We start from the raw sequence: 21,816 nt of genomic DNA on the forward strand, positions 1-21,816 counted from the left end.
AGGCCAATATCATTCCAAAACCAGACAAAGACACATCAAAAGAAAGAAAACTTCAGACCAATCTCTCTCATGAACATAGATGCAAAAATTCTCAATAAAATTCTGTCAAATCAAATACAAAAACATATCAAAAAGATTGTGCACCATCATCAAGTGGAATTCATCCCAGGGATACAAGGTTGGTTCAACATACGGCAATCAATAAATGTAATTCATCACATCAATAGACTTAAAGATAAAAATCATATGATCATCTCAATAGATGCAGAAAAAGCATTTGACAAAATACATCACCTTTCATGTTCAAAACACTAGAAAAACTAGGGATAACAAGAACATATCTCAACATCATAAAGGCTATATCTACGCTAAGCCTCAGGCCAACATCATTCTAAACAGAAAAACTGAAGGCATTCCCTCTAAAAATTGGAACAAGATAGGGATGCCCTTTTTCAACACTTCTATTCAACATAATTGTTGAAACATTGGCCAGAGCAATTAGACAGATGAAAGAAATCAAAGGGATATGTATAGGAAAAGATGAACTTAAATTAGCACTATTTGCTGACGATAGGATTCTATACCTAGAAGACCCAAAGAGATCCACCAGAAAACTTCTAGAACATGTAAATGAATTCAGCAAAGTAGCAGGATATAAAATAATCAGCACCCATAAATTAAAGGCATTTCTGTATATCAGTGACAAATTCTCTCAAAAGGAAATGAGGAAAACTTCCCCATTCACAATAACCTAAAAAATAATAATAATAAGATACTTGGGAATCAACTTAATGAAATAGGTGAAACATCTATACAATGAAAATTACAGAACCCTAAAGAGACAAATCAAAAGAAGATCTTAGAAGATGGAAAGATCTACCTTATTCTTGGATAGGCAGAATTAATATTATCAAAATGAGCATTCTACCAAAAGCACTAAACAGATCTTATGCAATTCCGATCAAAATCCCAATGGCATTCATTATAGAAATAGAAAAAGCAATCGTGAAATTCATCTGGAAAAATAAGAGACCCAGAAGAGCTAAAGCAATCCTTAGCAGGAAGAGTGAAGCAGGTGGCATTGCTATACCAGACCTTAAACTATACTACAGAGCAATAGTAACAAAAACAGCATGGTATTGGCAACCAAACAGACTGGTAGACCAGTGGTACAGAATAGAGGACACAGAAACTAACCCACAAAATTAAAACTACCTTATTAGACAAAGGTGCCAAAAACATGCACTAGAGAAAAGACAGCCTCTTCAACAAATGATGATGGGAAAACTGGAAATACATATGCAACAAAATGAAATTAAACCCTTTCACCATGCACAAAACTTAACTCTAAATGGACCAAGGACATAGAACTTAAACCAGAGACTCTGTGTCTAACAGAAGAACAAGTAGGCCCTAATCTTCATCATGTGGGATTAGGCCCCAACTTCCTTAATAAGAGTCCTATAGTGCAAGATTTAAAACCAAGAATTCATTAATGGGATGGAATCAAACTAAAAAGTTTCCTTCTCAGCAAAAGAAATAATCTGTGAGGTGAAAAGAGAGCCTCTATCCTGAGAGCAAATCTTTACCCCTCACACATCAGATAGAGCACTAATCTCTAGGGTATAAAAAGAACTCAAAAAGCTAAGCACCAAAAAATAAATAACCCAATCAAACAACAAATGGGTCAAGGACCTAAACAGACACTTCTCAGACGAGGATATAGAATCAATCAATCAACAAATATATGAAAAAATGCTCATAATTTCTAGCAACAGAGAAATGCAAATCAAAACTACTCTAAAATCTCACTCCACTCAGAATGGCAGCTATTACGAAGACAAACAACAATAAATGTTGGTGAGGATGTGGGGAAAAAGGTACACTCATACATTGTTGGTTAGACTGCAAATTGATGTAGCCAATATGGGAAAGCAATATGGAGATTCCTTGGAATTCTAGGAATGGAATCACCATTTGACCCAGCTATCCCTCTCCTTGGACTATACCCAAAGGACTTAAAGACAGTATACTACAGAGACAAAGTGACATGAATGTTTATAGCAGCACAATTCACAATAGCTAAACTGCTGAACCAAACCTAGATGCCCCTTCAGTGGATAAATGGATTAAAAAAATGTGACACATATACACAATGAAATTTTACTCAGTAATAAAAGAGAATCAAATCATGGCATTTGCAGGTAAATGGATGGCGTTGGAGAAGATAATGCTAAGTGAAGTAAGCCAATCCTAAAAAAACAAATGCCGAGTGTTTTCCCTCATATAAGGAGGCTGACTCATAGTGGGGTAGGGAGAGGGAACATGGGACGAATAGATTAATTCTAGATAGGGAAGAGGGGAGGAAGGGAAAGGGAGGAGGCAGGGGATTAACAAGGATGGTGGAATGTGATGGACATCATTATCCAAAGTACATTTATGAAGATACAAATTAGATGTCTACCTACTTTATATACAGAGATGTGAAAAAAAGTGTAGTATATATGTGCAATAAGAATTGTAATGCAAAAAAAAAAACAAGTACATGTATAAAGACATGAATTGGCATGAACATACTTTATACAGATATATAAAAACTGTGCTCTATGAGTATAATACAAATTGTAATGCATTCCACTGCTGTCGTGTATTTAAAAAAATAAAATCAATAAAAAATTTAAATTTAAAAAGCAATAAAAAAATAATAATAATGTTCTCTAACAGTTAATGCCAGAGAACAGCTAAAATAATTGGGATTTCAGGCTCAATTCTATCTCAGAGGATGCAAAAATGACATTTTTTGGTAAAAGGCCTTTTTGTACTCTCAAACCACATCTGAGCAAGTGACTTCCTACCACCAGAATCCTGCTTTGTGATTTGAGGAACATTGCAGGCGTCATTGGGATATGTGTGATGGTGTTGATGTTTACTTCTACATGTGAATATAAAAACAGATGACAATCACACAAATTTATCTGTCCCCAAAGGCAAGGGAGAACCAAAGATGTACTTTTGCTTATTTTCACATTGAGGACTTAGGTCAGCTTGAGAAAGTGAGATAAATGAAGTGTTTATTTGATTCAGATTATCATTGCAGAAGTGGAGGATAAAACAGATACATATTAAAATTATGTTCTCATCAAGAAAACCACAAAGAGAGCTTTGGCGACTCTGAGTGTCCTGGAAGAATCTTTCTTGCCAAAATTTTGAAGTAGACACTAGTAACCAGTGTGCCATCCTTTTAACATCATCTTATATTTCTCCTGTCTCCTAATTCAAAAATCCTTCACTGAGCAGTTCTATATTCCATGCATGATATTAAAATATATTTTCAGATATATTTCTTATATCTGAAAATACAGATATAAGAAACACCTGCTTCCTATCTCACCCTAGGATTTCAGTGTCATAGTGGAAATCTGCAGGTACCTCTCACAAATTTAAATGTAACTCAACTTATATAAGTGTAACCTGGTTGGTCCTTATACTTTTTTTCTAGAAAATTAGACAGGAGTCTCTGAGGGCCTTGAGATGGGGAAAGTCACTCAAGAAGAGTGAGTAGCCTGAGCAAATGCTAAAGGGCCAGAAAGTTCCAGATACAGGATTTGGGAGGAGGAAGGTCAATGAGTAGTTTTAGTTGAGCTGATATAGAGTATAAGGAGGGAGAGAGAGAGGCTGGAGACCCAGATATAGGCAGGGAAAAGATATAGGAAACCATTTGTTCATCATTCATTCAATGGCTACTTTTTTAGCCACTCAGTATGTGCTGTGTGATACTAGCTAAGGTACGTTTAATTACTGAACAAGTTGGATGCCTGACCTCCAGGAGCTTAGAGTTGGGCAGAGAGCCAGGGCACCTTCAAGGGGCATATCCCAAGATACAAAGCAGATGCCCCAAACTGCAAAAAGTACTGAATCCTGCGTATAATATGTTTTTCCAATACATACATTTCTATAATCAACTTTAATTTATAAACTTATAAATTAGGCACAGTAAAGAATTATAAATTTATAAACTAGGCACAGTAAGAAATTAACAATAACATAACAATATTAATAAAATGCCACAGCTATAACAATGCGCTGTAATATGTTATGTGAGTTTCTCCTGAAAAGAGTCAAGTCAAATATTAGTATTTTCTAATTGAGGTTGACCTCAGGTCATTGAAGCTACAAAAAGCAAAATTGTGGACAAGGAAGGAAGTACTGCATAACAAACTGGAGGAAAAACACACACACACATATGAATTGTAACAAATTTTAAGCAGTAAATAAATAATATTCTAATAGAAAGTATAATGTGAAGGAAAGTGTTTTAGATAGAAGTTGACAGAGGTATAAGAAATGATTTTTATGCTGTGACCTGAAAGGTGAGGATGTAAGCATGGGAATTAACAGGAGTGCAAAGACCCTGAGGCAGGCAAGGATTGGTGTATTTGGGTAGTTATTTTCACAAATATGGAAACAAACCCATTGCAAATCTTGTAGAGATGCAGATGCAGATTCAGTTGGCCTAGGGTGGGCTTCAGGTTCTGCACTGTCCAGGTGTTATGGTTTAGAGATTAAGTGTCTCCCAAAACTCATTTGTGAGACAATGCAAGAAGATTCAGAGGTGAAATGATTGGATTGTGAGATCCCCAAGGTGATCTGTGCATTAATCCCCTGACACAGATTAAGTGGGTGGTAACTGTAGGCAGGTAGAGGAGGTAGGTCATTGGGGGCATGCCTTTGAAGTTTATATTTTGTCCATGGGCAGAGGAGAACTCCGATTCCTGGTACCACATTCCCACCTGCTTTCTTCTGCCACACTCTTCCACCATAATGTTCTGAGCCTCACCTCAGACATCAAGGAATGGAGTCAACTGTCTATGAACCAATATCTATGAAACCGTGAACCCCAAAATACTTTTCCTCCTTAAAATCGTTCCTGTCATATCTTATGGTCACGTAAACAAAAAAGCTGACTAAAAGACCAGGTAATGTTGCTGAGGTGAGGACCAAATTTTAACAGCAAAGTGATAGGGGAAAAAAGTCAGGACTGCCCCATGTGCCCTTGGGAAGGATACCGTCTTTACAGACCTATACTTCATTCTCCTTGATAGAGGACAGACAGTTGTGAGAGGTGGGAACACAAGGTTAAGGGAATAATTCTATGTACTTGGGCCACTGTGCTGACCTCCATATCCTGGGAGGTAGGGGGGAAGCAATTCACTTGGGCTTAAGTCAATAGGATATGTCACATTTCTCAGCAAACTATCTGTTCTTGGCAGGAGAAATACAGGCTCTGAAATGTTGATAAGAATATAAGTTGCCTAAAGTGGGGGACTTTTGTGACCCTTACGCAGGCCAGATCCCACAGCTCAGGGAGATAAAGGTAATTCCTTATAACCATAAAATCCATAAGAACAGGTTCCAATCAGACAACTTCAGCATGGGCCAAAGGTGACCTAGAGTTGTCATGGCAGTGGGGACTCAAATGTCTAACCCTATTGTCAGTCAAAGTCAAGAGGGTGACCTGGGAGGAATGCCTTGAAAACTTCCCCAAGACTCCCAATAAAACTGGAGGGCAGGAGAGATACACTGTCCCTCTGCTAGGAGGACCCACTCTCTCCCTTTAGAGTACCCCCTTTTCCTCTTTTCCATCTCTTCCAATAAACACATGCCCGTTACTCTGAGCAACATGTCTGAAATCTTTTTGACTTGATGGCAAGAATTGGAGTTTGAGACTGAGGTCTCTGTTGATGCCTCAGTTTCCCCCCCAGATCCCAGCTCTATAACATTATGGGATATGAAGAGAGTATGTGAGAGTATCTTCTAAAAAGAAAGAAGAGAGTTTTCTTGGTCTAACTTCATTGTCTGATATATATCTTTATAGACACATATAGGACTTACACACCCTAACATATTATCTTGGGTTAAAGTATGGCCTGAAGCCAAGAAATCAAACAAAGACCTGGGATGAGACTGGTACTTCCATACCTCTGCCTACCTCACTTATGTTTCACAATGTTTTTTAGCTCTGGAGTCAAGGGCACAGCCTGACAGGGAGTTATGTACTAACTCAGGTCACACTGAAGCTCTACCACCCAATGTGAGACAGGGCTTTTATGGAGATTAAGGAAAAAAAAAGTCGGAGGTCATAAGAATGGGGCCTAGTACAATAGAAGTGGTGTCCTTTATAAGATGAGGAAGACACATGATGACACATGTGCACGGTGTGAAGGCCAGCTAAGGATACAGCAAGGACATGGTCATTTGCAAACTCAGAGTCTTCAGCAGAAACCACCACCCTGAGTGTCATCTCATTCTCGGATATCTAGCCTCAAAAACTGTAAGAAGAGAAACCTCTGCTGCCTAACTCACCCAGCCTGTGGCATCTTGCTATGGCTTCCCTAGAGCACCAATATGCAGGATAAGATCAGGGAGCTGTGCAAATCAGATTTAATAATCTAATCCTCTGTGTTCATTCACCTTTGCAGAGGCATTGAGAAAGAATTCTGAGGACTGCTGGCTTAAAAGAGTGGTCCTCTGCTCAAAACATGCATAAGATACAGGTTGAAAGACTTGTTCAGGTCCCCCTAGAGGGGTACGGATTTAATTGGTCAGGAATGGGATTGGCACATCTGTATGCAAAGCTTTATGTGCATACAGAGGTGAGAGAAAGTGAGCGAAATCGTACTTGTAAAGATGCTTCTGGAGGCACTTGAAGGCAGTTATAGTAGATGATATGTCTGAAAATAAAAGCAAACTACACAACTTGGCTTCTGTCCTTTCTCAGACCCTGATAGGTGCTAAATGAGAAGCAGTTTTTTGCACCTTCAATCTTTCTCATACTTCACTACTCTGGCCTTTAACTCAGATGAGAAGTCAAGCAGCTCTGTAAGGGCCACACATCCTATTGATGCCCTCAGCCCTTGGGAATTGCTCATTTTCATGGAAAAAAAAAACTGCTGATATATGGGCATTACTAAAATGTACTCTTTGATCTTTCTTGCCGAACTTCACATTTCTATAATAAGCCATTTCTTCAGAGCTCAATTATTTTTGTGATGTTTGATTAAATAAAATCAGCACCACAATAATCCTATTAGGGTTAATTGACATCTTCACAAGGCAAAATTAGCCACTTTACCTATCACACTTCTAACGTCAACCTTCCCCACTTTAAGCAGCCATATATGAACACAATCCTTGAGAACTGCTTCGAAGATTGACTACAATTTTATATATTGTTTTTATAAAACAGTTATCATGTCAACAGTTCAAAAATTATTCAGCCTTATAGATAGCATTACAATATTCGTAAGACTTGACAGCTAGGATTTAACTATTAAAGCCTTATAATTAATTTCTTAATCCAGAGCTTAAGAATGATAATGGCTTAATGCCTAGACTATGTCAATAACGTTTAGGCAATACAATCTGCTAAAATATATGATCCCTTTATTCTATTATTTTTGCTGAAGGCCATCTTTATGTATTAATGAAAATTGGAATACAGATTCAATATAGCTGAGATTTCACTCATGAACTATGCTTTGTAATTATCAATTCTTTAGTCTTAGAACCAACTTTAATGGTCACTGATACCCCATGAGTTCAAGCTGTGTTGGAGGTAATTTTCCTTCTTACATGTATCTAAACTCATATTGAACAATAAGTATTGGGTTGCAAAGGAGGATTTATTTTCTAGATAAGTTGTAACTTATATTATTTATATTATTTAATTTTGGTTAATGAGCTTGAGTTCTGAACACTGGGTCAGTATTTTCATTTGCAACACTTCTTGAGTTTTAACTTATCCAGAAATTTTTATTTCATCATAGTCTTGGGGGGGCGGGCTTTTATCTCCCAGTAATACAGTTATTATTGAACATCCACTTTATGCCAGGTATTAAATACATTCTATCTCTAATCTTCATTAAGAATTCTACAAGGGAAGAAATATCCCAGAACTGTATGGATGAGAAACTCAGGCTCGGGTTTTAACTGTCTAAGTTTATAAGCTTTTTACAAGTTGATGCCTTTCAGGCCACAAAAGCTATGGATTTTAAAATATATACTTAGTGACACATTTAAAATTTCAAGGGTGCATATCTGTATACCATGAAAAGTTAACCTCCTTCCATCTCTGCTTCTATGAGGACCATTACTATGGTCAGTTTCTTCCACATATTTTAATGCATCTGTTAAAACATCTTTGCTAACTACAAGTTTATGCTAATTTTAATGCTACCTGCTTCACCTACTCCCTATAGAAAAGAAAGGAGGATAAAAACAAAACAATTAAAAAAAAAAGAACTCAAAGAGGTTTAAAACATTAATCATTAAATATTGATCCTCCTATTCTAAGGATCCACTCTGTCATCCCTCAACTTTATGGTCCTCTGGGGTTAAGTTCAGATATAAAAAGTGCAGCCTAATTTAGAAATAGTTGGTATAAAGGAACAAAAAGGAGATTTACATATTCATGCCACTCTTCATAATTATTTTTAATACTACTAATTAAGTTATTTAAGGATGGTTAATGAGCTTAGGATTTTTTCACTATTGTAAGATATATTTAATTTGGCTTTTGATTACTGTTTTCATGGGCAAACAGATTTCTGAAGATGGCAAAGCATTCCAGGAGCCCTGGCAGGTCTTTACTCAGTCTCATTCCTCTCCCTCTCTCCACCCTCTCCATCTCCTTTTAATGTATCTGTCCATCCCATGGAGGCAGCATGTGCCCCTTTACGTATCATTAACGTTGTCTGAAGTAAACCTCATTCTCTGACCTGCTCAGGCTCTGTCAGTCTCACAGTACATTTCCATAGACCCAGGGCATATTGTTTGATCCTCTACTACAGAAGAATAACCAGCATCTTCCTGAGCAATTGCTGTCAATTCCCTGAGGACAAGAATCCTATACTGTCTCTCATAATACCAACACACAGTAGGTATACCAAGGGAGTATTTTGTGCTGGAAACATGCAGCAGATTTTGCTTTTTCTCAAACCTATGACCAAACACATATTTTAAAAGTCATTATATACTCTTAGGCCAGTCATTCCATCTTTCAGAATTTATCCCCAAGGATGCCTGCCATAGAGTTTATCAGAAGGATGCACCAAGATAAATTAAAAGTACTCAAAACAGAAGAGGTGATGGATACATGATGATGTCTTAGCTTGTTGTTGTTTTGACAGTGCTTTGGCAAATTGTGCTATTGCAACTTTAATTTTAATATTAATTTGGAAATACAATTGAACTACAATACTACTTCAAAATGTTGCTTCTCAGGCTCAGCACTCTCTCTCTGAAGAGTGAAAGTGCAATTTAGAAAACTGAACCCATAATGAGCCTCAGCATTTTCTCTTCCCCATCTTCTGTATCTAACCCAAGTCTTTTAAGTGCCTATAATAGCTGGCTACATTTCTACTCACCTACCTGCATCCTCCAGAGACAGTTCTTTTATTTCTCTTAGAAGACTCATCTAGACTTTTAGAACTAAGAGTCCCTACTCTGGTTCACACACAGCCTCTCAATTCTACTCACTAGAAAGAATGATGTTTTCAAAAAAAGGCCAACCTGACCTAATCACAAAAATCCCACTCTTCCCTGCTTAAAATCTCTTAAGTGGCTTTTCATTGCCATATGGGTAAAACCCATAATTCCAGCTTGGCATGATAATACATGACTGTAATCCCAGTGACTTGGAAGGCTGAGGCAAAAGGATCACAAATTCAAAACTAGCCTCTGCAACTTAGTGAGACCATGTCTCAAAATAAAAAGGACCTGGGGATAAGGATCAGTGGTTAAACACTCCTGAGTTAAATTCCTGGTTCAAAAAAAAAATAAAGCCCATAATTTCCTGTGTGACCTAGAATACCTTCTGTTTTTAATTTCTGCTTTATGCCATATGCCACAATCCTCTCGGCTTTCTTCAAAGGTGGCCCCCTAGCTGGGGGAATATTCTGCTCCCTCGGATGGACTGTGCCCTTCCCCTTGCCCAGGCCAGCTCCTACACCCCTCAGCACCTGGGTTACTTCTATAAAGTCACTCCCTCCGTATCTTCCACTTAGGTGAAATCCTCTCATGATGGACTCACAATATCTTCAATTGTCACAGATGTAGTTTCACACTGGATGTTAGAATATTAGATCAACATCTGTCCCCCCTACCAAGTGGTAAGTTGAGGGCAGGGACCATGTTTGAGTTTGTCAATTAAGTCCTGGTTACCTAGGGCAATGCCTGGCATAAAACAGACCATCAGTGAATATATATTAATACCAGAATTAGTTACTGACAGCAGGAGGGACAGCGACTCAGTTTACCGCAACACCACATCTTTTCTTGGACAGTATGCATGCAGCACTGTGTTGGATCTCCATAATGAGCAGTGGGCCTTTCAAATCTCCCCTTACTGAGGAGGAAGTAATTAAAACATAAGAGGATGCTCTGATCTAAATATACATATCCTGCCAAAATCTACATGTTGAATCCTAATCACCAACATGATATTAGAAGGTGGAGGCTTGGGGGGTGATTGACCTAGGAGGACAAAGCCCTCATGGATGGGCTGAGTGCCCTTAGAAAGGAGGCCCCAGAAAGCCACCTTGTCTTGTCTGCCAAGTGAGGATGCAGGACCTAGTATCTGAGCCCCGTCTTTGCCAGACAGAGAATCTGCCAGCATCTTCATCTTGGGTTCCCTAATCTACATTACTATGAGAAATAATTTTCTGTTCTTTTATGGTATTTTGTTATAGCAGCCCAAAAGAACAAGTTAATTTACATTAATCACCCATAACGCTGGTTCCCTTCTCAGCATTTCAATTAGAAGTACATTTTCCTAACATTAACAATGCCTCTGGTCCTTCATATGGGGGTGTCTTAAATAGTGGACCGATGGTTTCTGGCTCATGCTGAGGTGGGTGCACAGATGGCAGAGGCACACAAAAGAGAAAGTAAGCAGAGTAATGACTTGAGGTGCTGCTAGCTGTTCCACTATTTTAAGTAATGATTTTGCTCCTTAATTGTAAGCATCTGCCTTAAACATTTAAATGTTGGCAAGTGAAAATATTTGCCAAGTCAAGATTTCACCGCAAAACGCCAAGACCTAGAATTCAGGAAGTCATAATGTTTTCATGTTCCATTAAAAGGTAGCTAGGTAGGACCAAAAGGAAATTTAAGGAGAAAACTTTAGTTGAACACATCATCTTACAAGAGAGAAAAATAATACCACTGTTGGTAAAATTTGAGTTAAAATTCAAACCAGGCATCTACCGCAATCAGCCTCAGGGTTAGGAGACTGGCATGCAACAAACCCGATACTGTATGGTAAAGGGAAGAGATGTAGGTTGCTACAATGCCAGCTAGCAGAGAACAAGATGAAATTTCGCAGTGAGGTGGACATGGGGACAATGATATCAATGAGCTACACAACAGTATTTGGGCCCCACTTGTTTAAAATTCTCATTCCTTCACATCTTTCCTTATAGTTGCAAGTGGCAGCCACAATCCTAATTTAACAGTAGCAATGTGCTTACAATGAACTCACTGGGTCCTATACTAAATGCTGCTGATAGGGACTGCATCAATCATTTGATTTATCAAACTGCTTTACTGCCATTACCCACATTTTACAAGTTACAAGACCATAGCACAGAGAGGCTGGGCACCTAAAGCCAAGAATCCCAGCTGGGAGCAGCAGAAGCAGGAGGAAATGCAGGCAGTGTAACTCTAGGATCTATACTCCTGATCTAAGTTGCTTCTGGGGAGGTGCCTCTCCTGGATATCCTAAGTTTTCCCTCCTCCTTTCCTATGGAGCAGAAAGCAACTAGGGACTCCTTGAGCCATCCAGCTGGACCGTGTTTTCAAGTCTGAGCTGTAAAAGTTTTAGCATGAATGCCATGCCTTTGTATCATCTGCCTGCTGAATTTACACAGATAAGGAAGGAGGCTCTACAAATGGCAGCACTAACTAATGGAAAAAAGGGTTCTTAGAGGACTGAATGGAGTCCAGGTACTTTCATCACTGTGGCAGCCCCAGAACCCACTATTGTCTTGTCCACACTGGACTGTACAGCATGAGTGACAAATAAGCTGCAAAAATTACAAGTGGAATGCTGTGTTAGCTTTCCCTAGCCACAACAAAATACCTGAGGTAGTTAACTTGTGGAGAGAAATGGTTTATTTTGGCTCATGGATTTAGGGGCTCCAGTCAAAGATTGGTTGGACCTATTGCTTAGGGTCTCTGAAGGGGGTGTCACTTGGCAATGCTAGAAGCATGTGGGTCTCTGAAGGGAATTCCAGATATCAATGGGGGGAGCATGTGATGGAGCAACAGAGAGAGATAAAAAGGATGAAGTCCCAAGGGCCCTTCAAAGGCACACCACAGTGACCTACGGACCTCCTACTGGGCCTCATGTCCTAAAGGCTCTAGCACCTCCCAATAGCACCAGCCTGGGGACCAAGCCTAGCAAGAGAGCAGCCTGCAGAGGACACATGGAGACATTGTCAGTGAAGACTGGAATTCTGGGGAGCATGCAAAAAGAAATATGATTGGGGGATATCTGGTCACAAAGGATTTCCTCCCGAGAGAGATGTGGCTGTTTGGAGACTAGCTGAAGAACCAGGAGTTCCAATGCCTCTAAGCACATTCTTTAAGGAATGCTTTCGGCTAAAAGACGGTATCTACCTCTCCCAAAGAGATGCACTTGAATGGAATTAGAACACAACACCAAATTGTGTCTCTAATTTGGCAACATTCCACCTTGCTGGCTGAATTCATTGTGGCCTTGGATATGGGTTGGATGGATGGATCAAACCACATGCACACATGAGCCCCATGTCTCTCACTGTGGACTTCCCTCCCTTAACTGCATTCTAGAAAGCCAACTGAGAACTTAATCTGCCTTCACAAGGGTCCTGTGTCCCTTCCTTCTATCACAGCTTCCCTAAAATGATAAGATCAATGAATGTGAAGGAAGAATCTCCCTCTGGACAGCCTACTCTGCACCAGGAACTCATGCTTGTGCACTTATTAATCTCCAGCAGATTTTCCAACACATTAAGATACAAATAGGAACAACAGGTGGTTCTGGCTCTACTACTTGTATAACTACCATGCTCCAAGCAAAGGCACTGTCTTATGGGCCTTTACATTATGACAACAAACCTATAAAGCAAAGTGTTAAGAAATAAAGTCACTGAGACATCCCTGTATTTGAGAGCTCTAAGTTACCCTAGACACTTTCATGGATGCTGAAAGAAAATAGGCAATTGCTGGGGCAGAGACAAAGAAGAATATTTACATTTGGAGTCATACCATATGTGCTGGCTTCCCAACCTCCAATTCCCACAGGACAATGGAAGGAGGGACAAATGGATGTTAGACATGCTGTGGGTTGTTTTATAAGTGAGGAATCCTGAGTTTAGAAAAACCCAACATTTTAAAGGGGTCTGCATGAAAACCTGACTGATCTTCAACATGGACATCGTTTGTATTACCCTGAATGGAAAGCAAATTGCCCTCAGCTCCACAGGAACAGCTTTACCTCTATTTTCCCTAAAGTTTGCTATATAAATATCCTTAAAAGGATAGTCTGGAACAGAAGCTGAATTTCTTTGTTCATAAGACAGGCAGAACTGAGAGAGGTCCATAGAGAATTGTTTCTACTTTACAAATGTGATAATGAGGTTCAGAATCATTAAGTAATTTTAAGTAATTTTCCCAATGCACTCACTCACAGGAACAAGAACAGGGATTCCAATCCTGTTGTCTCTTGCTCTAAAATCCACACTCCTGGCTACTGTGCAATTCTGCTCCCATGTTACTGGGCCGGTGACCAGAGCTCAGGGAGTTAAAGAGCAGATTCAATGTAACCTGCAGAAGCCTGGAAGTAAAGGAGCTGGGATGCAGTCCACATCATCTGAATATAGATCACAACACAGCTACTGATAAGACTATCAGTACACGTGAGTTTGCTGGGCAACCCGGAACATTCCAGGCAAAGCAAAGGTGTGTAGAGAACAGGAAGAACAACTAGCTCAAGGGAGGCCTGTGACAGAAGAAGGTTTGTGCAAGTGTGTATACCCACACAGAGAGAGAGAGAGAGAGAGAGAGAGAGAGAGAGAGAGAGAGAGAGAGAGAGAGAGAGAGAGAGAGGCAGGCAGAAGGAGTGGCCCAAGCTGAGTTTTGAGGTTGATTTTTATCCTTTGGGCTCTGAGATCTGATTCAAATGGAATTTGACTACAGTGTTTGATGAACAAACATCCAGAGGATGGATCTACCTTACCTCCCCAAATGAGTTCACTTGATTACTCCAGCTACCTGAAAGGCTAGTTTTATGGTATGGCAACCAATTGTAAGAATAAAAGCACTATAACAGGAAGCTTGTGGGCTGATGTCTGCAGGTTTTCAAATGATTAAAAAACAATCTTAGGAAAATTAGCAAAGGATCTAAACAGAGAATTCATTTTTAATAAAACAGGTTGTGGGGGGGATGGGGGGATGAATGGCACTAACTATAAGAATTAAGATGAGTGTCACTTGAAGTGAGATGTGCATTAATATACCATAAAGACTCTGTCACTCACCATTACATTATACTGAAGAAATCTAAAACTTTGACCATGTTTCTATTTGCTGGGATATGAGAGGGCCAGTGGTCCTTATGGTGTTACACTATGAAAGTTATTTATCTCAGCCTTATACAGTAGCAAAAAACTGGATACAACTAGGAGTCCAGGAATTAACTGAATGATTAAATTAATTATGGGATATACATATAATTGAACAAAATTTCTTAATAAAAGGGCTCTAAGTAATCATATAGGAAAATAAACTAAACCTGTTATCAAGAGTGGGGAGGAAAAACAAAGTGCAGAACACTGAACATATACTTGGCATAAAAAGGAGGAGGAGGAGGATGCTAAAAATCCAGATTTAAATTTATCTGGGTATGCCAGGAGAAACTAGAAGGCTATTTTAAAAGAGCAGTAAAGAAACTGGCAATGTAAACCACATGGCAGATGAAGTCATTTCATATTTTTCCATACTTCCTGTTTGGCTATTTGAATATATTTCCTTTAAAATGAAATTTAAAAATATAAACACTAAAAAATAATAAATAACATTTTTCTGCAAGATCAGTTTCAGGACTAGGAAAGTCTGTTGTCTTGGGTCTTACGAGGCAACTTCAAAATCTTCTGGCATCAGTTGTGAAAACAGAATCGATTTTGCCATTAGAAAGTAGAATGTGGATTCCTGCTTCTTGCTGGATTTCTTTCTGAAGCATCTTGCCTATTTTGAATAAGACACTGAAAGTAGTTTCTTCTTCCCATTTGGTTTCCTAAGCAACTTTTGTGAAAATCTTTCAAAGTTATATCCAGTCTTTCCTCACAATCACCAGGATGCTTCAACTGTGCCGATTCCTTCTGTCCTAGTCTGTGTTCCATTTCTATAACAAAATGTCTGACACTAGGTAATTTATAAAGAAGTTTAGCCAGGCATGGGGGCACATGCCTGTAATCCTAGTGACTCAGGAGGTCAAGGAAGGAGGATTTCAAGTTCTAGGCTAGCCTGGGCAACTTAGACCCTGTCTCAAAATACATAATTAAAAAAAAAGACTGGGGATGTAGCCCAGTGGTAAATCATCCCTGGGTTGGATCCCCAGAAGCATATTGGCCCACAGTTCTGGAGGCTAGAAAGACCGAAAGCATAGCACTGGCATCTGGCGAGGGACTTCTTGGTGAAAAGCAACATGAGGCGCAACAGAGGAAGTGAGCTAGTTCTACTTTCTCTTTTTCTTATAAAGCCACTAATGCCCTCATGGAGGCCTCACCTGCATGGCCTCATCTAATCCTAACTACCTTGCAAAGACCCTGCATCCAAATACGCTTCACCTATGACTCTGGGCATTAAGTTTCCCACACTTGAGCTGGGGAACATATCCATACTGCTGAACTTGCCCTCTTCCCCCACACCTGCCCTATTTTGGGGGAAATACCATAATCCATAATATTGGTTAATTCCCATGCTGTCAATCAATACTCATCTTGTCTAATTTCAAGTTGCCAATGTGGTGTCCTGAGGCAGCACAATGATAACCCAGCCTGATTCCAACTCTTAAGATTGGGAGTCATCACAAAGGCATGAAAAGTTAATTTCTGCTTTACTATAAATTACTGCAATTTCTAAACTTGCTTGGAATGCCTGCCCATCCCTTGAACTCACCCATGCCTGGTTTTCCCTAACCAGATAACAACACTCTCTGAAACCTTTGTGGTGCCTCATAAATTCTCATGTTGGAATCTAAATTTACTCCCCAAGTGCTAAACCATTTAGACCATTAACCTACTACTTGCTTTTGTATTATGCTTGTCAAAATACTGTTATCTGTAAGTTCTCAAGACACTCCCCTTTTGCAACTTTCTGTGCAAAAAACCTGCACTACTCCAGAGCCGGAGTACTATCTTCTATTCCCACAGATTTTGGGAGAGGGACAGTCCTGGCCAGTCTGAATAACAAGCTTACTTCAATTTGATTTAAATTGGAGTCCGTGGTCTTTTCTTTGCGTCGTGGTTTAACAACAGCATACAACTATATACTGTTTCCAACACTCAGATTTGATACGTGTAAATAATCTTAAGAGCAGAGATGACAGTAACATACATTAAAATCCTCTGGAAGGACCGAGTTTTGAGAACTTACTGCTTTCGCTTGTCATTTAACATATTCAATTTCAATAACAATTGTGTTTTAAAATGGACTTGCAAACTTCCTATAAAAATCTAACAGTTCTCATCAGCCAGGCCCAGCACTGCCAGCCCCCAAAGCTGACCCTAAGGATGTATACTCTCTCAACACTCTGCTTACAAAGCTGACTTTGAAGAAACTGAGTAAGACAATCAGACAGGGAGAGTGGGTAACAACAATCACCATAATGTATGGCAGCACAATTAACAGTAGCTAAATGATGGAATCAGCCCAGGTGTCCATCAACAGACAAATGAATTAGGAAAATGTGGTGTATATTCATAATGGAGTTCTACTCGGTCATAGAGAAGGATGAAATTATGTCATTTGTTAATAATGGATGGAACTAGAGGACATCATGCTAAGTGAAATGAGCCAGACTCAGAAAATCAGGGTAGAATGTCTTCTTTCATATGTGGAAGCCAATCAACAATAAGGGGAAAAAAGGCAGTGAGGGAGGTGATTGGATATCGAAGATATAGGGAAGATCAGTGAGTAGATGTAGAAGAATGAGAGGGAAGAAAGAAAAAGGCAAGAATTAAATAAATTTAGCAAAATTAAGTCCTATATATGTATGAATGTAACACAGGGAAGTTCACCCTGTGTGTATGTAGAAAAAAACAATCAAAAATAAAGGAATAAAAGGAAAACCAATAGAATAGGGAGAGGAAGAAGTGGAAAGACAGTGGTGAGGAACAGAGATTGAAGTCAAATTTCATGTATGGATGCTTCTGTCAAAATGACCACAAATACTATGTATAATTAAGGCCAGGGCAAAGGAGAGGTAGCAGATTATAAAAGAAAAGAAAATGGGTAAATAGCACTGAGAAACTGATGTGACTCCATTTTTTGAAAAAAAAACACCCTTCAAGGCCTGTCCAAAGGGAGGGCGGGGCATGATCCTTGTCCTTGGAAAAACCCACAGAGTGTTCCTCAGCACATAGCCACCCTGCTGAGTTGTTTATCTATAAATAAGGAGGGATCTGCAGCACCAGGTGTCTCTGACTCAGTTATACTAGTTCCTGGAAAGACCTAATGCCTGACCCTGAAGATCCATAGTAACCTCCTAGCAACCACCAATCAGCGGGAGACAGGGAAAATACCTGAAATGCCAGGTGACTCTCCCAGTAGTTTCAGTGATTGATAAACATGTTAGGAAACCATGTAGAGCCATATAGTTTATCATATACACCCCTCACCACCTAAATCAATCAGTTCAAATGTATCCATCTCTTGAACTAACCAATCACTCTTACTCAATTGTTCCTGCCAATGAATGTGCTAATCAATGTTAAGAGTTGTTGTTTGATTTTCCCGAGGTGTGAAATGATTTGCTGTGTGATGCTGTGACGCATAGAGTATCCCCCCAAAAACTTAGAAATCCTCACTGAACTAAGGGTCAGGACTTAGTTGGGACCTTGGGATCCCTGTGTTGGAAACAGTTGTGAGTCCAGGCTTGAGAGATTGCAATAAAGGCTCTTGTGTGATTGCATCGGATTTGGCTCCTGGAGGTCTATTGGGGTCCTATGAATCTGGCATTTCAGCACTTGGTTGCTTACAGTGTGTGTCGGGGATGGGGAGTGTGGATATCACACTTTCCAACACAAGCAATCACCCCTGAGCTAATCATATGATTTTTGTCTTTAGGTGGGGTGGGAGGAGGAGGCATGAGAAGAAAGGAAACCTGAAATCTATAAAAGGGGCAAGGCACCTCAACTCCCTTGGGAACCAACTCTGGAGCCCCTTCCCCCTGAAGGAGTGAGTCTCTCACCTTCTTGCTACCTCTCTCTATTCTGCTTCTTAAATAAAATTTACCTTTTGCTCTTGTCTGAGTATTTCTCAGATGTTTAATCCTCAACACCAGGGTAATGAGGACCAAATCTCAATTTTCAAGATCCTGATTTCAAGTCCAGTTTCATAATTAGATGCTCTAGTAAATGTATCTAGCCCTACAAGATTCCAGACGCTGTGAAAAGTGCTCTTGGGCATGATTTTATTTAAGCTTCACATTCACTTTGCACAGCTGCTTCCCATTACAAAATGGGGTGCAGGTCCTATAATGGGGCACACTCAGAGCTATAACCCAAGGTAGACCTTGTTTCTGAGCTTTTACTCTCTACTACTTTGAAAAAATTCAAGACATAATTTACACTGCCTTGGGTAAATGACAGGTCATTCCAAGCTGTGAAAACTGGAAGAAACAAAGATAGATTTTTTGCAGTGTAATGGCCTGGTTTCCCATCTTTCCCAGAAAACACATCTTTCCTATCTCTACAGGATGTTTTTTGTTTTTGTTTTTGTTTTTTTCCTTCAGAATTTCCATTGAGCCAGAGTCTGGATATTCCCTGAGAATTATGTCTCCAATCATGGTCTGAGGGCAGCCCAGAGCTGCCTGAGATTCTTGAGGATCCGCAGCTGTCTTTATCCACCTCTTCCTCCCCTATTTCCACCATTCTGCCTACACTGGGCTTCTTTTCAGTATCTATAAATTGTTCTTCCTCTTTTCTAAACTAGCTCTTCACAAAAAGACATCTTGTTAACCAAACATTTCCCTTGGTGTCAAGTCAATTGTATTTCAAAAAGTCAAAGGTTTTCAATTCTGTGGCATGGGATGAATGTCTGCTTATTATTATTATTTTTTTAACAATACAATGATGTTCTAATTTTCACACCTTTGAAGTATGTTTTGTTAATGCAGTGTCTCCTGCTTTGTTCTTTTATTATATTGAGTGAAACAAGCCAGGCACAGAAGGACAAGTACCTTATGATCTGATTCCATGCAAATGCTGCATCTAAAAGAGTTGCTGCCATAAACATTGAGAGTAGCAGAGTACTTACTAAAGCCAGAATTAGGCAGTCAGGATAGCTATGTAAATGAGTCAGGTCTGATCAGGGAGGCCAATTTTGAAAGAGTCTGGGAAGTTGGAGACTGTCCCCTGAGGGAGTAAAATGTTAATTCTTTCAGAACCCTTCCTCCACCTTTATCAAGAACCTGCCCCTGCACCTACCTGTAACCAAGGTAACCTGTCTCAGGAATTGCCCCTCTCTACAGGGAGCTATAAGGTTGTTAATGTGTCCTGGGCTACTCCAGCCAGCCTTCCCCCTTCAGCTCACCTGTTTCCCACCTTTGGGCCATCCTACCCAGCATTCCTGGGCCTAGTCAAGTCTGCAGGAAGGAAAAAGATAAGGAGGAAAAGGCTGGAGAACAAAGGAAGCCTAGGATATATAAAAAGGGCTGAATACCTCGCCTCTTGGGATACCAGGATACAAGCTATGGTCCCCTTCTGCCTATGAGGAGGAGTTTATGTTACCCCTTTTTAAACCCTTTTTAAACCCTGCTTTATATGCTTGCCTCAGCGTGCTTCTCTAATATTCAAACTTCACCATGTGGGGAAGCAGGACTGTTGTCTGAAAAACCAGCCTCTACCTCAGAGCAAAGCCTGTCCAAGGAAGTGGGCATGAGCCTTGTCCTTGGAAAGACCCACAGAGCACTCCTAGGCTCATACCCACCCTGCTGAGTTGTTTATCTACAAATAACAAGAGAGATCTGCAGAGCCAGGTGAGGACCCATAGCAACCCCCTAGCAACCACCAATCAGCAAGAGACAGGGAAAATACCTATGATGCCAGATGACCCTCCCAATAGTTTATGGTGGATGATAACATGTTGAGAAACCCTGTAGTTCAGTATGTACTCCCCATGTAGCTTAAACCAATCAGTTCAAACAAATCCCCCTCTTGTACTAACCAATCACCCTTATCACCCTTACCCAACTTGTTCCCACCAGTGATGTGCTAATGTTTTAGAGTTGTTTTATGATTTTCCCACGGTGTGTGATGATTTCCTAAGAGATGCTATGATGTATGTGAAGTCCCTGCCTTCCCCAAAGAGTGGGGAACTTCTGCAAACCCTGGGCTTGAGGCCTCTTAGCGTCACCAGTTGCTGTGTGTGTGTGGAGGACTGAGCTAGTTCACAATAAACAACTCTTTGCTGCTTACATGGATCATGGTCTCTGGTGGTCTTTTAGGGGTCCTGAATTCAAGTATAACATTGTCACCAATAACCGGGGGTATCAATACCACAGTCCCAGGAGAACTGGAGAGAGTGGGATGGAAAAAGGTTGATTCTAGGATACTAAGTTATCTGTAGACACAAGCAATAATTTCTAGAGTGCTAATACACAGTAGTTTAACTATATATAAAAATAATATACTGTGTACTTAAAAAAATATGGATTAGAAGACCTTGAATTTTTTCACTAAAACAGAAACATGTTGGACTTGATGACCCTAACCCCTAACTTACCCTAACTTAGACATTGTACAATGTAGTGAAACACCACATAGTGCCCAGATTTACAACTGGGGGTACAATTGGGGTACACTATATAATTTTTATGTATCAGCTAAAAGTTATTTAAAATTTTTTTTTTAAATCCAAAGAAATGACACGTTTTACACTGGTATGTAATTTAAGGCCGAGTTTACACTTTTATTTATTTTTGTATTTTTACTTGGCTATGTTTTATTTTAAGCTCAAGAGAAGTGGAATGTGTAGAAGGATAACTTCATGGCTAGTATTTCAGTTCTTCCCAAACTACTACACCCTGGAATCATTGGGGGGGGGGGAGGTTATCTTTAAAAAAACACATAGATGCCTGGTATCCTCTCCTCTTCCTTCTGACTTAATTGATAGGTGTGGAACTGGGTACTCAGACTAAAAGGGTAAAGTTTCTAAGCTGCAAAGCCTGAGTTAAAATGTAAAAGACCAGGCATTGTAAAGTTTTTAAACTACAAAGCCTAAGTTAAAATGTAAAGGATAAGATTAAGATTTGTTTCAAGTTCTGTGAAGTTTTTAAAGTTCTGTTAAGTTGCAATTTCCTGAAGTGAAATTAAGTTCTGTTTTCCTGGAACCTGCAATTCATGTAGAAGCTAAAAACAACCCCCTCCCAGAAACCATGCACTCCAGCACAGACACACTTCAGGGCCCAGACCAAACAGTTTGAATGTGTACCCCACTGTAGGAATGACCAATCACCCCAGCCAGACCTGTTCCCACCAATGAATGTGCTAATCA

The 21,816-nt window shown here is 39.7% G+C and overlaps 1 protein-coding gene and 1 pseudogene across 9 annotated transcripts in view; both read right to left on the reverse strand.

Moving 5' to 3' along the window:
• Nucleotides 1–21,816, reverse strand: part of Grm7 (glutamate metabotropic receptor 7) — an 825,658-nt gene that overhangs the window by 145,560 nt on the left and 658,282 nt on the right. The gene's annotated exons all lie outside the window — the stretch shown is intronic.
• On the reverse strand, nt 7,618–7,712 carry LOC120891929 (small nucleolar RNA SNORA40; annotated as a pseudogene).

Source organism: Ictidomys tridecemlineatus, chromosome 16, assembly GCF_052094955.1.
Source record: "Ictidomys tridecemlineatus isolate mIctTri1 chromosome 16, mIctTri1.hap1, whole genome shotgun sequence".
NCBI lineage: Eukaryota > Metazoa > Chordata > Mammalia > Rodentia > Sciuridae > Ictidomys > Ictidomys tridecemlineatus.